We start from the raw sequence: 17,515 nt of genomic DNA, 5'->3' as shown, positions 1-17,515 counted from the left end.
GCCTACTTCCGGTCCGCGGCCTGCACGGCCACGGACCAGAGCAGCGGCAGCCCCCAGTGAGGTGCGGGCTGGGGGATGGCGCCCGGCACCACGGAGCGGACGGGGAGACTCCCTGCAGTCGGCAGGGGAGAGAGCATGGATGGAGGGGCGGCATGGATCGGAGCGGTAGTCGGAGGGGGGCTGGTGGCAGGGTCATGCAGTCTGCAGGGCCCTTGCGGCGGTCAGTTATTACGGTGCCTCCCAGCAGGGATCAGGCTGGGGGGTGTTCCCGGCATCCGGACGGAGAGGCACGGCCTTCCTGCAGTCGGCAGGGAGGGGGACCACTGGGTGCTACAGAGCTTACAGCGGTGCAGCAGGAGGGGGCAGCAAAGAAGGACGGCGGCAGGACGGAGGAGCAGGGTGCGGTGACCGTGGGGGTTGACGGCCGCCAGGTGCGGGCTGTCCCCTCGCTGGTCCCCCCAGCGGACTTCAGCAGCTCTTCTTATTCGGGCGAGGAAGAAGGACCGGAGGAGGCGGCAGGACGGATGGAACGGCAGCAGGATGTTCGCGGTACGGCTGCTCCGGATTCGGTTCAGAGGCAGCCCGGTGAGAGGACAACCAATATGTTTAATGTTGTGGGTAGTGTTAGCAGTGGCGGGGGTTCCACCGCGGGGAGTGGTTTGCCGGGGGTTTAGTGCGGTCGGTCAGTCGGGGTTACCCGGGGCGGAGTTTTGGGGGCAGCTGCTAGGGGTGTTGCAGGGGTTGTCGGCTGAACGGTCAGGTCAAAGCGGGCCTGGGTCCCTGGCGGGGGGCGTGGATGGGTCCCACGGTCGGGGTGGCTGCCGGTGGTACCGGTGCGCGAGGTAGAGGCTTAGGAGGTTGTGCCGGCGGTCGTTGCGGGTCAGGCGGACGGCGCGGCGGCCGTGGCGTTGGTTAGCGAGGACGTGGAAAAGGATGATGAGGTTGTGCGTTTGGATGATAGGGCACGGAGAGCAGTTACGGGTGCTTTGAGAGTCCGTTAGGGGTGCATTTGAAAAAGGAGGTGAGGGAGTAGATAAGGAAAGGGGAGTATGGGGAAATTTTTTCACTGCTTCCCTTGGAAAAGTTTAACTTGGATACAGTGAAGCCAAGTGACTCTAAAGGAAAAGGAGGATAAAAAAAAAAAAGGGGAGGTTAGGTTGAGCCCGAGGACGTTTACTAACTGGCAACAGAAGGCTATGCGGCCTGGCATCCGGTGGGAACACAAAGATATATTTTCTGTGGATGCGTTTGATAACGGCTCCGGCGCAGCCCTTTCGAGGGGGTGCCAGGGGCCCGGGTGCGAGTGGCGGGTCTTCGGCTGGAAAAAAGAAAGGGGCGTGTTGGAAATTTAGTGAGGGGCAATGTAAGTTTGGGGCAGCGTGTCAGTTCAAACACGAGTGTTCCGGTTGTGGAGGTTTCCCACTCTTTGGCCAGGTGTTTCAAAGGGGGAAAGAAAAGTCGGGGGGAAGGTTTTGGAAACAGGGAGGATGCCAGTGAGGGTCGAGGCGATGCGTCCCTATTTAAATAGATATCCGGATGATCGGACGGTGGAGCTGTTTGCGACGGGTTTTTATGGAAGGTTTCCGGATTCCGTTTGAATTTGGGGCGCCGGTGTTTCGTCCGGGTAATTCGGGGTCCGCAAAAGAACATCCGGAGGTGGTGACGGAAAAGCTGCAGAAGGAGGTGGAGTGGGATGGATGGCGGGTCCTGGTCCAGGACCCGCCACTCCCCAACTTGAGGTTTTTCGCCGCTGGGAGTGGTACCCAAGAAGGAGTCGAACGAGTTTCGGCTCCTTCATCATCTCTCTTACCCGGCTGGGTTGTTGGTGAACGGCGGGATTTCACCCGAGTTGCCGGTGGTCTGTTATGTATCGTTTGACAAGGCTTTGGAGTTAGTGTGGGAGTGGGCAAGGGGCCCTGATGATCAAGGCGGACGTGGAAGCAGCTTTCCGGTTACTTCCGGGGGCACCCGGAGAGTTTTCACCTTTTGGGGTGCATGTGGGATGGGGAATACTATGTGGATGGGTGCCTGCCCAGGGGTTGTTCTATTTCGTGCGCTTATTTTGAAGCGTTTAGTTCGTTTGTGGAATGGGTAGTCAGGGATGTGGCGGGTGTCCACTCAGTAATACACTATTTGGATGATTTCTTCTGCGGGGGCCCAGCGGGCTCCTCGGTTTGTTCCTTGCTGCTATTTACATTAGAACGCACTGCGGGAAGCCTGGGCATTCCGTTGGCGCAGGAGAAGACAGAAGGGCCAGTGACGTCCCGATGTTTCCTGGGTATTGGAATTGACACGGTGGCTATGGAATGCCGGTTGCCGGAGGACGAGCTGCGTGATTTGAAGGCGTCGGTGCAGTTGTTGCACCGGACTAAGTAGGTGCGGTTACGGGATTTCAGTCGGTCCTTGGGAAGTTGAATTTTGCCTGTCGCATTAGGCCGATGGGGCGAATATTTAACAGGCGTCTGACGAGCGCGACGGCAGGGGTGATTGCTACAAATCAGTTTGTCAGAGTGACAATGATGAGGAAAGGAGATTTGCTGGTGTGGGGCTGCATTCCTTGAACGATACAACGGACGGACGTTATGGGTGAGCAAGGCAGTATCAGATAGCCAGCTGGAACTGTTTATTGATGCGGCGGGGGCATCAGGTTTTTGGGGCAATTTTAGGACGCATTGGTGTGTGGACAAATGGCCACGGCTTTGGGTGGAAAAAGGGGTTGGTGACGAATTTGGCGCTGGTGGAAATGTTCCCCATCATAGTGGCGGTGGAGTTGTGGGGCCCAGAATTTGCGGGCAAGAAGCTTTGTGTGCATTGTAATGACATGGCAGTGGTGCATTCGATCAATTCATTGTCGGCAAAATCGCCCCCCGGTAGTGTGCTACTTGAGACATCTGGTGTTGGGTTGCTTAGAACTCAACATGTGCGTGGTGGCGCAGCATGTGCCCGGAGTGCAAAATGAAGTGGCTGATGCGCTCTCTCGGTTTCAGTTCCACAGGTTCAGGCGACTGGTGCCAGGAGCGGACAAGGTTGGAGAACTATGCCCGGCATGGCTGTGGGACCTGGCGTCGGTGTAGCATTTGAGGGAATCAGGAGACCGGTGGCTGAGGCTACTTGTGCCGATACCAGGCTGTGTGGCAGGAATGGGAGGAATTGGAGAAGGCGGATTTTATGGAGCTTGGTTAGACAGGCCGAGTGCTGGGGGTTTTGTCATTGATTAGCTGGGATTTTTCAGCAGGCCGGTCTGTTTCGGTGATGATTACAAGTTGGGCGGTGTTGGCCTTCTTGTTTAAAATGCAAGGGGTTCGGGACGTGATGGTGCGGCAGGTGATGAAGGGTTTTCAAAAGGGCGCGCGGTCGCGAGACAGGAGACGGCCACTATTGTTTCTGTCGTTGGTTTGTTTGGTGAGGTGTTTGGGGGATATATGCTCGTCCGATTAGGAACGAGGCTGTTTACGGTTGCCTTCGTATTGGCATTTTTGGGGCTTTCTGCATCAGAGAATTGGGTAGCCCTGCCAGGCATGCAGTAGGCGGGCTGTTATTGGAGGTTGTTACGCTTGGAAAGGATGGCGCGAGGGCCGGCTACGGTTTTCAAAGACAGATCAAATAGGTCGGGGACGTCTGGTGACATTGTTTGAATTGCCAGGGCACCACCTATGCCCAGTGGTTCAGGTGGCGGAATTCTTGCAGGTGTGGGGTGGCTACCCCGGTGTTTTCATTAGACATGTGGATGGATCTGCCTTATCGCGATTTCAGTATGGCAGTGCTGAAGACGGCTTTAGTACGGGCCGGGGGAGGAGCCAAGGGATTATGGGTCCCACTCCTTTCGGATTGGGGCAGCGACCGAAGCGGCTAAGTGGGGGGTTGAGTGAGGATTGGATCCGGCGGATTGGGAGCTGGGATTCATCCAGGTTTCGTTTGGATATTAGACCACATCTGATTAGGTGATGTTTGGTGACAGGGGGGTCCTTTATTGAGTATGGTTTGGTGGGCAGTTTCTTCGTACGGAGCGGCGATGTAGGAAGCCCGTGTGAAATGGCTCGGAGTTTGGGGCATGACTTGGAGTAGAGTTCGCCCTGAATTGGCGTATTATAGCCGGATTGACAGGGAACCTGATGTTTTAATGCTGCATGTGGGGGGGAATGACCTTGGAGTGTGGACGGCGAGAGAGTTAAAAAGGGATATCAAGTTGGACTTACTTCATTTGTGGAGGGCGTTCCATGGCATTGTGATTGTGTGGTCCGATATGGTAGCCCGGATGCAGTGGCGTTTTGGGAGGGCGGTGGATCGGATTAACAGGGCCCGGAAAAAATTGAACCGGGCGATTGGCAGGTTTGTAGCGTGGAACGGAGGTTTGGTGGTTCGATTTGAGGAGTTGGAGAAGTCCACCGAGCAGTGTTTGAGGCGTGATGGGGTCCATCTCACGGATGTCGGTTTGGATTTGTGGATGTTGGGTTTGAGGGATGGATTGGAACGAGCATTGGGGGTGTGGGGGGCCCGGGCCAAGTAAGGTGTCACTTGGCCGGTCTGTGGCGGGGTGATAGGTCCGTTCAGAGAGGTTTGGTGTACCGACAGTAGGTTTGTTGGTATGAAGCCACTCAGGGGGAGTGGCTTCGAGTTGGATGGGAACTTGTAGGCGGAGGTCCTGCAGGTTCTGGGGAGGGGTAATTAACGATGGAACGTTAATTACCCTACACCTCGGGTCGGTTGGTCACGGCCGAGGTGGTCCCCTGGGCCGGTTGGAGGTTACGGCCGGGGGATAGGAATGATGGTTGCCCTCTCGGATGGACCTATCAGGTGTCATTTTGTGGAGAATATGTATACAGTTAGGTCCAGAAATATTTGGACAGTGACACAAGTTTTGTTATTTTAGCTGTTTACAAAAACATGTTCAGAAATACAATTCTATATATAATATGGGCTGAAAGTGCACACTCCCAGCTGCCATATGAGAGTTTTCACATCCAAATCGGAGAAAGGGTTTAGGAATCATAGCTCTGTAATGCATAGCCTCCTCTTTTTCAAGGGACCAAAAGTAATTGGACAAGGGACTCTAAGGGCTGCAATTAACTCTGAAGGCGTCTCCCTCGTTAACCTGTAATCAATGAAGTAGTTAAAAGGTCTGGGGTTTATTACAGGTGTGTGGTTTTGCATTTGGAAGCTGTTGCTGTGACCAGACAACATGCGGTCTAAGGAACTCTCAATTGAGGTGAAGCAGAACATCCTGAGGCTGAAAAAAAAAGAAAAAATACATCAGAGAGATAGCAGACATGCTTGGAGTAGCAAAATCAACAGTCGGGTACATTCTGAGAAAAAAGGAATTGACTGGTGAGCTTGGGAACTCAAAAAGGCCTGGGCGTCCACAGATGATCGCCGCATACTTTCTTTGGTGAAGAAGAACCCGTTCACAACATCAACTGAAGTCCAGAACACTCTCAGTGAAGTAGGTGTATCTGTCTCTAAGTCAACAGTAAAGAGAAGACTCCATGAAAGTAAATACAAAGGGTTCACATCTAGATGCAAACCATTCATCAATTCCAAAAATAGACAGGCCAGAGTTAAATTTGCTGAAAAACACCTCATGAAGCCAGCTCAGTTCTGGAAAAGTATTCTATGGACAGATGAGACAAAGATCAACCTGTACCAGAATGATGGGAAGAAAAAAGTTTGGAGAAGAAAGGGATCGGCACATGATCCAAGGCACACCACATCCTCTGTAAAACATGGTGGAGGCAACGTGATGGCATGGGCATGCATGGCTTTCAATGGCACTGGGTCACTTGTGTTTATTGATGACATAACAGCAGACAAGAGTAGCCGGATGAATTCTGAAGTGTACCGGGATATACTTTCAGCCCAGATTCAGCCAAATGCCGCAAAGTTGATCGGACGGCGCTTCATAGTACAGATGGACAATGACCCCAAGCATACAGCCAAAGCTACCCAGGAGTTCATGAGTGCAAAAAAGTGGAACATTCTGCAATGGCCAAGTCAATCACCAGATCTTAACCCAATTGAGCATGCATTTCACTTGCTCAAATCCAGACTTAAGACGGAAAGACCCACAAACAAGCAAGACCTGAAGGCTGCGGCTGTAAAGGCCTGGCAAAGCATTAAGAAGGAGGAAACCCAGCGTTTGGTGATGTCCATGGGTTTCAGACTTAAGGCAGTGATTGCCTCCAAAGGATTCACAACAAAATATTGAAAATAAAAATATTTAGTTTGGGTTTGGTTTATTTGTCCAATTACTTTTGACCTCCTAAAATCTGGAGTGTTTGTAAAGAAATGTGACAATTCCTACAATTTCTATCAGATATTTTTGTTCAAACCTTCAAATTAAACGTTACAATCTGCACTTGAATTCTGTTGTAGAGGTTTCATTTCAAATCCAATGTGGTGGCATGCAGAGCCCAACTCGCCAAAATTGTGTCACTGTCCAAATATTTCTGGACCTAACTGTATATGTACAGGTTCAGGTGTTAATGGGGTGGCATGTTGAGCCACAAGTTTGGTACATATATACTGTTTAATAAAGCTGTGGCCATTCGGCAATAAAGTCGGAGTCTGTGTCGTTACTAATATATTTAAATTAAGGGGAAGTTTGTCACTGGAGACCCGCTTATCCCTTATAGATACGTCAAGAGTTGGCATGGTGTCGCGGGCGGAGGAGGGGACGCTGCGCTCTCCCACTGCTCGGGTCCAACTGCTGCTGCTGCTCGGTGGTGGCTCGAGCGGTGGGCCGGATCCCGGGGACTCAAGCGGCATTCCTCGCCCGTGAGTGAAAAGGGGGTTGATTGTGGGGATTTTTTGTCCGTGACGCCACCCACGGTTGTGGTGATTTAGGGGGCACCACCGCTGCTCTGGACGGGGATCCCGGGAGCGGTGACAGGGAGCAGCTGAGTTGTTAGTTCTCCCCTCCATGGGTAGGGGGATTGGTTGTCCCGGGGCCCGGTGATGGAGTAGGGATGGATGATGGCAGGCGGGTTGCGGGGCCTGGCGAGGTGCAGGGTCGCAGGGGCAGCGCTGTGCCGCACGGCACGGTGGTACTCACTCAGCCTGAGACGATGACACAGTTCTTGGTAAAACACACGGCTGGAAAGACGGGTCCCACGGACGGCTGCTGTTGCTTTTCCCCGGCAGGTTGACGGTGACTGCCTTTCCCTGCACCTATGTACTTCTGACGGTTCCAATGGGTTCCCACCGGTAACCCGCTCCCCGGCTTGGATATGGGCCGGAGGAGCCCCTTTTTGCCCGCAGGCGCTGGCCCTGAGAAACTGTTGCCTTGGCGGTGGCGGTGTCTCTCTCACTGGGTTGGACTGTTGCCTTCTGTCGGGACTTGACTGTTTGGAAACCCAGGAGGTCCCCTTCACTAACGGATTTGGCAACTTCACGGCGACTCCTAGCCTTGCCGGGGTCCGAAAAGCCCCTGCCAATGGTGCTGGCTTCTCCTTGTGTACCGGTCCGGTACCGCCGGGCCACCGCCCGTCCACGGTCCTTACGGCAACTCCGATAGGCCACTCTTGCAGACGGTCACCACCGTCTGCCAACCTTGCTGTCTCGCCCGGGCCACACACCTGGACGCTGTCAGTCAGTTGCTCTACTACCACTTTGCTCCTTACACTTTCACCTCTCAAACTAAAACTGAACTCTTTTCCCGCCTCCAGGACTGTGAACTCCTCGGTGGGCGGGACCAACCGCCTGGCCCACCCCCTGGTGTGAACATCAGCCCCTGGAGGAAGGCAACAAGGGTTTTGTGTCTGGCTTAGATATGCCTAACCGGGGTGTAGGATGTGGTGGTGTAATTACCTGTGGCCCCTGGCTTGTCCAGGGCGTCACATTGGCACCAGAGGAATCACAGTTTACAAGGTTTTTTTCGGCAGCGTTTTAGTAACAGGATGAGAAGCTTGGAGCGGAATGGAATGAGATACAGTAAATGTGATTGACCTTCATTGCCGCTTGCATCCTATAGCAATGACCTGATAAATTAGACATATAGCCGATGCCTACTTCTTTAGCTGCCAGTACTAAGGATTTTCATGGTAATTGAACTGGCTTAAATATTGAAAAACGCTGCCTATTTATATATGTTATTCTAGTGATTAAACAGAGTTAATACGTTTTCGCCATTCAGTTACAGTAGGAGTAATAGGCAATTTTCATTTACAGGCAGTTAGACTACACCATTAAAAAAAGCGATTAAGAGAATCCATTCATGTTTCCCAGCAATCAGCTTATCCACAGTTCCCAGTAAGAACACCTGTGAGGAATGAACATCAGAAAACTCAAATGCGTCTGAGACAAATTCTAGATCTTCAGAGCAGAACAGCCTAACACATGGCTTTACCATTTCATTTATAGGAAAAAAATAGCCTGAAAATAATTTAAAGGGGAACGCCACAGAAACTTATCTTTTACAGTGTGTTTAAACTTATTGGATAATAACATATATTGGGGTTCTGTGAGCTGGACTCAACCTTAAGGGGGCTTTACACGCTGCGATCTCGCTAGCGAGATCGCAAGCGAGCGTACCGACCCCCGTCGGTTGTGCGACACGGGCAAATCGCTGCCCGTGGCGCACAACCTCGCTTACCCCCGTCACACAGACTTACCTGCCGTGCGACGTCGCTCTGGACGGCGAACCGCCTCCTTTCTATAGCGACGTCACACGGCAGCCGTCCAATAGAAGCGGAGGGGCGGAGATGAGCGGGACGTAACATGCCGCCCACCTCCTTCCTTCCGCATTGCCGGAGGAGGCAGGTAAGGAGATGTTCGTCGCTCCTGCGGTGTCACACACAGCGATGTGTGTTGCCGCAGGAACGACGAACAACATCACTAACATCCTGAAAACGATTTTTTGTTTCAGGACAACCTCTCCGCGGCAAACAATTTTTACCTCTTTTGCGATCGTTTAAGGTCACTCATAAGTGTCACACACTGTGATATCGTTAATACGCCGGATGTGCGTCACAAACACCGTGACCCCGACGATAGTTCATTGACGATATCGCAGCGTGTAAAGCCCGCTTTAGTCTCCAAAATAATAGGGGTCACAATGTTCTGTAAAGTGCCCATCACATTTGACACTGCAATCACTGCTTTGTACATGGCTTAAGCTGGCCGATTATCATGAACAACCATTACTAGAGATTCTTGTTTCCTAATCGGCTAGTCTAAATATGCTGCTGCTGCCCTGACAAATTAGCAAAATGCTGTTGGGTGGTGTTTTATTTTAATAGGAAATTTGTCAGAAAGATCAAGCCTCCCAAACCTATAATATCTATATGCGAGTCTTTGAAAGCCAAATCCATCAACACACTCATATCTTTTTTCTGTTGCTGCACCTTCAAGTATTCAACATTCAAATTGATATGCAATTAAGGTGTTAAGTGCTCTGGGCTTGGCAGAGTGCTTTCTGAGCTTATGCCTCCCGAGGTTGTTTCCCCACCTAGCAACAGCTTCTTTAGCTTGATGAACATCTCACTACTTGATTTCCTTGCTTGGCACCTGATGAGAAAGTGAATCAAAATGCTGATTTCTCAGGAATGCAACAACAGATAGAAAATATAAAGGTATTATGGTTTTAACTTTCAATGACCTGCATGCTGATATATGTATGTATGATATATGATGGGATTGATAATACTGACAGAAGCCCCCCCTTGCATGATTATGGTGGTCGAGAGGAAACATCACCACGCCCACTAACCTGGAAAGAGCCCATACATTCTACGCTCACGGTAGATGCTAGAATGTACGGGCTCCTTCATTACAATGGTTTGCCCTCCCACCGGCTGTCCTGGCGCCTGTGATTGGATGCCGTCAGCTGACACTCAGAGTCGGGGCATGTTTGTCTGTAGTTAGCGGCCCAGGCAGCGAATGCGAAGCCTGGGCCAAGTCCACAGCGCGCGCTCCCATTCCCATATCCCTTCTACCAACATTTTTAATTTCCGGATTCTGCTCCCCATAGACTTATAATGGGCGGATTCTGGACCGGATCCGGATATTTTTTTAAAAGAGAGCAGGTCCCAGTTTTTTGTGACTCCGCCCAGCTCTATTATTGATTCATTTGGATTCTGGTCTTGGAGGAAGAAAGAGCTGCTGTTAGCCTCTTCCGTAGCTGCAGGCTTGGTTCAGACTGCAGTATTCTGTTGTTTTCTCCCCCTGTCTGTCTTCCTTTCCTGGTGTGTTGTTTTAGTGCAGCGGTGAGGCTAGTGTCCTTCACCTACCCACTCCTTAGCCAGGAACTATTGTTGAATTATCTCAGGGCTTCAGGTTCCAGATCAGCGACAGGTGAGGAACCTGTATAGGGACTGGAGATGAGTGCAGGGTATAGTGGCAGGTAAGTGGAAGAGGTGTCCATATTCCCTCTCACCAGTGCTAGGACCCACCATTGTAAAGTGTCCCCGGTGTACCCTGTGTCTTGTCATGGTGTTTTCCCCTTTAAATTATGTATTTGGCCTCATGCCGGACTCTCCCCTAGTCTATGTGTGACATATTCTGATACTTGCATATGTTGAGTATTTGGTGAGTTTTTTAATTGGTATTGCTGCATTCATAGTGAATAAAACTAAAATGTAACAATAAAACGTTTATGTTTTTTATTTAATCTTGCAAGTTGAATGCCATAAAAATGTCAAAATTGCTGGTTTTGCTCTTTCTGCCTTTCAAAAAACAGTATATAAAGTGATCGAAACATGACGTATTTCTTAGAATTGAGCACACAATTAATTCTGCTCATATTCCCAACTACATTTGCAGAAATGCAGCTCCAAACTTGTAAGGGTCCTCCACCATGCTTCACTGTTGCCTGCAGACACTCATTTTTGTATAATTTTCCAGTCTTTTGGTGAAGAAACAGCCTTCTGTTACAGGCAAATATTTCAGTTTTACCCTTCAGTCAAGAGCACCTGCTGCCATTTTTCATGCACCTAAGTTTCTTTATTGTCATGCATACTTGGCCTTGTTTCCAAGTTAACGTTCTGGCTTTATGGCTGTAATTCTTTCATGAAGACCTCTTGTCACCAGACCTTTCTGAATTGTAAATAGCTAGAGCTGAGTGCCGCTGGTTGCTGCTAGTTCTGAGTTATTGTCACTGCTGCAAATCTTCGGATTTAAAAGGGAAGTAAACATGATGGGTCATTCATCTTAAGCACTAATTTTTCTTGGTCGGTCACTGTGGCTGTGGTCCTTAACATTGCTTATTTTTTGGTGATTCTTCAAAAGAGCTTGAAACGCACATTTGAAACCTCAGTCTGCTTTGAAATATTTGCCTGGGAGAGACCTTGCTGATGCAGTATAACTACCTTGTGTCTTGTTTAGAGACCTTGCTGATGCAGTATAACTACCTTGTGTCTTGTTTAGAGACCTTGCTGATGCAGTATAACTACCTTGTGTCTTGTTTAGAGACCTTGCTGATGCAGTATAACTACCTTGTGTCTTGTTTCTGTGCTTAGACCTGATATGGTCACTTCTGGTCTATGACGCCTGTAGTAGAGTCTGGCTTTTCCTTGCCCAGTTTTAAGCGTCCTACACATCTGTTTCAGTTGAAGAAGACCTCTCACTTGCTGAAAATTCCAATAAGTCCCAAAAATTCCTGACCCACTGATTCTGCCATTTTTTTCCGTTTTCTGCTACATCCCTCCATTGTAGAGATATTCACATTACTTCCCATTGTATTGTTGTACACTGCACTCCCAAAAGCAATAAATGTTCATGTCACTTCAGGGATTTTCAGTAGGTATTTAAGTCAATATTTTTGAGCAAGTGACTAGTTCTCTTTAATGGCTGTGTCATTATCAACTGTTAGGATAATTGGTTACTCATACACCTGACTATTATCCTATAAAATCCCTGACTTTGTGCAAGTGTACCTAGAAGAATTCATACTCTTTTGAAGACAAATGGCGATCAACGTAAATATCGATTTAATTTTGATTTTTCTTCTGTTCCTCCACCACTTTGCATTCTGTAAATTGATACACTTATATTTATTAAAGAATTCTTACTTTTCAATATTTTTTTCCATACCTGCCTAAAACCTATGCACAGTACTGTACTGTATATACCCACACATTAGTATCCCCTAATGTAACAGCACAAAATCTAAGGCGTAAAAAGACCCCTGTTTGCATGGGCTTCCTCCAGGTTCTCCGATTTCCTCCCGCACATCCTGATAGGGAACTTAGATTGTGAGCCCCAATGGGGACAGTGATAATGATGTTTATAAAGCATTGTCGAGTTAATGGTGCTATTTAAGTGCGTAAAATAGGTAAATTATATTAAAGTCACAAGTTGCTTGTATACCATCCTCATGGAGATGCCCCCCACCTGCATAAATTTGTTGTCTTACACGCACTGGAAATCATTATCCCACAGCAGGAAGGTTTGCAGATAGAACATTTCTCCGAGTCTCGTTTTTTCTCCTCTTCGTATTTACATAAGTAGCTACATCTAATTTGTCTGTACAAACACGCGGGTAAACATGACGAGGACGGGCTGTATACACTTATGCTTAGTCGTGTTTGGAACTCCTGAAATCTTCATTTTCTGAAGTCAAGAAACTTATGCAAATGAAGCGCTCCAAATCCCTGACCTCAATAAAGCTAATAAAACACTGTTAATGTCATATTACTAGAAATTCGATGCATGATTAATACCTACTCGAAATCCACGCTATGTTGCAATACTTCGCTTTCATTAGCATTACTTATTCATAATACTTTTAGAGGAAGTATGGCCCGGAATATAAGTTGGGCTTAATAAACTCTAAAATATGTATAATTTCCCTTGCCGGCCTTGTTTTTCATTGGTACTTGAAGTTTTATTATATGTATTAGGAAAAGGTTACTGAGCTCTATCCCATAGAAAGGAGCCATTTTGTATATATTATTCATTTTTCAGAAATTAAAGGCTGCTGCCGCGGGTCAGGCATCTCGCCCCTCAGATGATGGCTGAATTTTCTAGGGGAAAATGCTGTTGGATATATATTTCCCTGCAGTGGCTACTACTGGAGAAATGTGGTATTACATTCCGCCATTCAAGTACAAGGTCAAACATGTGACATGGAGAAGTTGAGTTGTGACGCCCCTGGACTATCAGGTCATCACAGGGTACTGCACAAACTGCCCTTCCGTGCAGTATCCCAAGTCCCTCATGATTCTGGGTCCCTATCTTATGGTGTTGCCTCCAACAGCAAATCAAATCCTAGATACACACTGGACCACACCCATCAGGCACACCAGTGGACGGCTTGAGTGGAGTAGAGTCGCCCACCTGGGGGGGTCAGGAGGGGGAGGTGAGTAGTGTAGTCAGAGAGAGTTAAGTTAGAGAGTGAGTGAGAGGAGGTTGGGAGTGGTGGCTCCCAATAGAAGCTGTCTAGGTTGCAGACGGTGGTCTGGACCTAGAGGAGTCGGACCCCCGGTCGCAGGGGATTGCGGCTAGGTGCCTTGACCTGTCAAGGAGGACGGTCAGCAGCCTGGCACTGTCACTGGTCTGGGACGGAAGGTACGGTGGGGTACACAGACCCTAGGTCGGGTAGAAGCTTCGGGCAACCCGGCAATTCACCTGAGAATAGAGCCTTTATGATCTGTTCCCACCCAATCCAGAATCGGGGCACTAGTGCAACGAGGGGGATAGGGCCTTCCAACCAAACGGTCCAGAAAATCCCAAGCGTGAGCCCTGAGAGCAGGCTCCCACACTTAGCCACAGTGGGGAGCGGGGCCCGGCAAGTTTCAGACTACTGAGCCACCACGTTGAAGTTAAACTTAGTGCCAGGCGGCAGGTCATGGATCACCAGGCAACCCTATAGGGAACGGGACGTGGACGTGCTCCCCTCAAGCGGCAGCGATACCCCGAGATTTTGTTTACCTAGTTGTCAGTGTCTGCTTATTGACTGAGTGAGTACCTGAGTGACCCCTGCATCCCACGGCATCCCACTGAGTCCCAGGGCCTTCCCCTACCGGTGGAGGGCGATGACACCTTAGCTGCTCCACTCCATCACTCCGGGTACTCCCAAGGGCAGTGGCGGTACTCCCAATTACCGTACACCATGGGTGGCATCACGAACTATATCTCCCCTGTAAATGTCGCGGGCGGAGGAAGGGACGCCGCGCTCTCCCACTGCTCGGGTCCGGCTGCCGCTGCGGCTGCTGCGGCCTGCTGCTGCCGCTGCTCGGTGGCTCGAGCGATGGGCCGGATCCCGGGGACTCGAGCGGCGCTCCTCGCCTGTGAGTGAAAGGGGATTGGGATTTGGGATAGTTTATTGTCCGTGACGCCACCCATGGTTGTGGTGATTGAATGTACACCACCGCTGCTCTGGCTGGGGATCCCGGGAGTGATGGTGTGGAGCAGCCAGTTGTTGTGTTGCCCCTCCGTGGGTAGGGGTTGGTGATCCCGGGGCCCAGTGATGGGGTGTTGGATGGTGGACAGGCGGGCTATGGGGCCTGTGGAGGTGCAGGGGCGCAGGGGCAGCGCTGTGCCGCATGGCACGGAGGTACTCACTCAGCCAGTAAACACAATACAGTTCTCGGTAAACAAACGGCTGGTTGGACGGGTCCTTCGAACGTTTGCGGTGCTGACTTCCCCTGCAGTTGACGGTGACGGTCTCTTCACTGCACCTATGTGTTGTTGTTTGGTAGCGATGGGTTCCCACCGGTAACCCACTCCCCAGCTTGGATATGAGCCGGAGGAGCTCCACTCTTGCCCGCAGGCGCTGGCCCTGGGAAACTGGTGCCTTGGCGGTGGCGGTGTCTCCCCTTAACGGTTGGACTGTTGCCTTCAAACGGGACTTGGTTGTTGGGAGACAGTCGTCCCCTTCACTGACGGATTTGGCAAATTCGGTGACTCCTAGCCTTGCCGGGATCCGAAAGGCCCCTGCCCTGGTGCTGACTAACCTTCGTATACTGCTCCGGTACCGCCGGGTCACCACCCATCCACGGTCCTTTCGGCAACCTCCAATCAGTCTCGCCTGCAGACGGCCACCGCCGTCTGCCAACCTTGCTGTCTCAGTCCGGGGCACACACCCGGACTAACTTCAGGCTTCTTTCTGTCACTTTCTCTGTTGCTCTTACTTTAGCTTCTCTACCACTTCCTCTCACTTTGAACTCCCACTTCACACTCAAGCTCTGCCTGAGCTCCACTGCTTCCACCTCTTCCTCCAAACTCTATCTGCTTCTAAACTCAACTGCCCGGTTCCTCCCGCCTCCAGGGCTGTGAACTCCTTGGTGGGTGGAGCCAACCGCCTGGCCCACCCCCTGGTGTGGACACCAGCCCCTGGAGGAAGGCAACAAGGATTTTAGTTTTGACCTTGTGTGTACCTGCAGGGAATGTGGGGTGCGTGTGGTGTTGTGACCTGTGACCCCTGGCTTGCCCAGGGCGTCACATAAATACCCTACCCTCTTCATTCGAGTGTGGCCTCTAGCCCTCGGGTTCGGAGACCCTCGAGCCACGAATAATCACCCCCGGATCCGAGCAGTTCGACTGCTGCAGGGGCGGCACAGAGTCTATCAGAAAAAGAAATAGGGCTTAATTCCCCAGACTTACTCCTATAAGGAGGTCCTGGGTGGGAGACTCTACATTGTGATGTCCTTATACCCTATTAGACAAGCAGTTTTCTTTGTATAACAAGGCTTTTATCTCCTTCTTACTGGGGTCCATACTAATTGCAGTAAATGGTTTATTGCTGGTCACAATGGTAAAATTATGCTCCCACCATTAACAATGTAATTAATCGCCGACGTCACATTGAAATGGCAGGATCAGAGTTATTTCACATCTTGGCCGTCTAAAGAGTTTGCTTGGTGGGTAAACATTTTTTACCAATAGACTAAAAAGTAAAAAGAGCAAAACTCCCCTCTCCGATCACCGGTAGCTCCCATTCTAATGCTGCCCAGGTCCTCTGCTTTTTCTACTTCCTGATCCCATTTTCCCACTCATGAAATGCCGTGGGATCACTGATAGAGGCAGATAACAGTGTGGCATCTACTAACATTACCTGTGTATAGAGGTGAATGGTAGATACCCTAGTCGCATGTGGGTGGGTTGCTGAGATATTGTTTTTTCTTCTTTTTTTAGGGTATTGTTTCTTTCTTTTCTTTTTTTAACCAACTCTGAGCCATTGGTAAAAAAAAAGTATCCTTCGGAAACCCTCTTTAACTATTTAAATGCCACAGTCAATGGGGACTGTTACAACCAAGAGTATGCTCCAGATGATGCAGCTGCTTGACTATATATCACGGGTGTGTCACGCATGACAGACAGTCCTGTAGTTTCTGGCTGTAGAAGGTCGCAGTGTTTGGCTACACAAGCTGCTCTCTGACTTTACCTTTTTCCCTGCTTGGGGTTTATCCCTTTTTCTTTAGGACCCTGTGTATTTCCTCACCTTTTCAGCTGTTAATCTTTAGTACTTCCCTTTGTATCTTTATACACCCCCTTAGGGGTACTTCACACGCAGCGAGATCGCTACTGAGATCGCTGCTGAGTCACGTTTTTTGTGACCTCATTAGCGATCTCGCTATATGTGACACTGAGCAGCGATCTGGCCCCTGCTGTGAGATCGCTGCTCATTACACACAGCCCTGGTTCGTTTTTTTATTGTTGCTCTCCCGCTGATAAGCACACACCGCTGTGTGTGACAGCGAGAGAGCAACAATCCTGAATGTGCAGGGAGCAGGAGCCGGCGTCTGACAGCCTGCGGTAAGCTGTAACTAAGGTAAACATCGGGTAACCAAGGTGGTTACCCGATATTTACCTTCGTTACCAGCCTCCGCAGCTCTCACGCTGTCAGTGCCGGCTCCTGCTCCCTGCACACGCTAAGTTAAGCGGTGTGAGCTGGTAACTAAGGTAAACATAGGGTAACCATACCCGATGTTTACCTTAGTTACCAGTGTCCGCAGCTTCCAAACACCGGCTCCGTGCAAGCGCAGCGTCGCTTGCACGTCGCTGCTGGCTGGGGGCTGGTCACTGGTCGCTGGTGAGATCTGCCTGTTTGACAGCTCACCAGCAACCATGTAGCGATGCAGCATCGATCCTGACCAGGTCAGATCGCTGGTCGGATCGCTGCTGCATCGCTAAAGTGTGAAGGTATGACTCGCCCACCCCAGGGCTATGGGACACCCGATGCCGGGCCAGACTAGTCCGGGGGTCGTCAGTGGTGGCGGGGCCCGACTCCGTGACCCTGGTGGGTGTCAGTTAAAATGGCTGGTGACTTGGGAGTAATTAAAGTTTTTATTTCGTGACGCCACCTGTGGTTTGTGGCTATTAAGCCGCCGCTGCTGTGTGAGGCCTCCGGGGTGATGATATGGCAGCAATGGTGGTACTGCTCCCCACAGGTGGAGTGGTGCCCCAGGGACACTGTTGGTGCTCGTAAGTGTCTATGCAGATAAATAACTGAGGCAACACCAGGGGTGCAGTTTCAAGGTCTTTACTCACAGTTCTTGTCAAGGCCTGCAGGAGCCTTTGGACTGCTGGGACCACCGTCAGGGACCTCCGCCGATCCCGGGTAGATCTGGGGGTAAATGCC

The sequence above is a fragment of the Anomaloglossus baeobatrachus genome, chromosome 5 (genome assembly GCF_048569485.1).
Source record: "Anomaloglossus baeobatrachus isolate aAnoBae1 chromosome 5, aAnoBae1.hap1, whole genome shotgun sequence".
Lineage (NCBI taxonomy): Eukaryota > Metazoa > Chordata > Amphibia > Anura > Aromobatidae > Anomaloglossus > Anomaloglossus baeobatrachus.
This window is presented reverse-complemented; position numbering follows the sequence as displayed.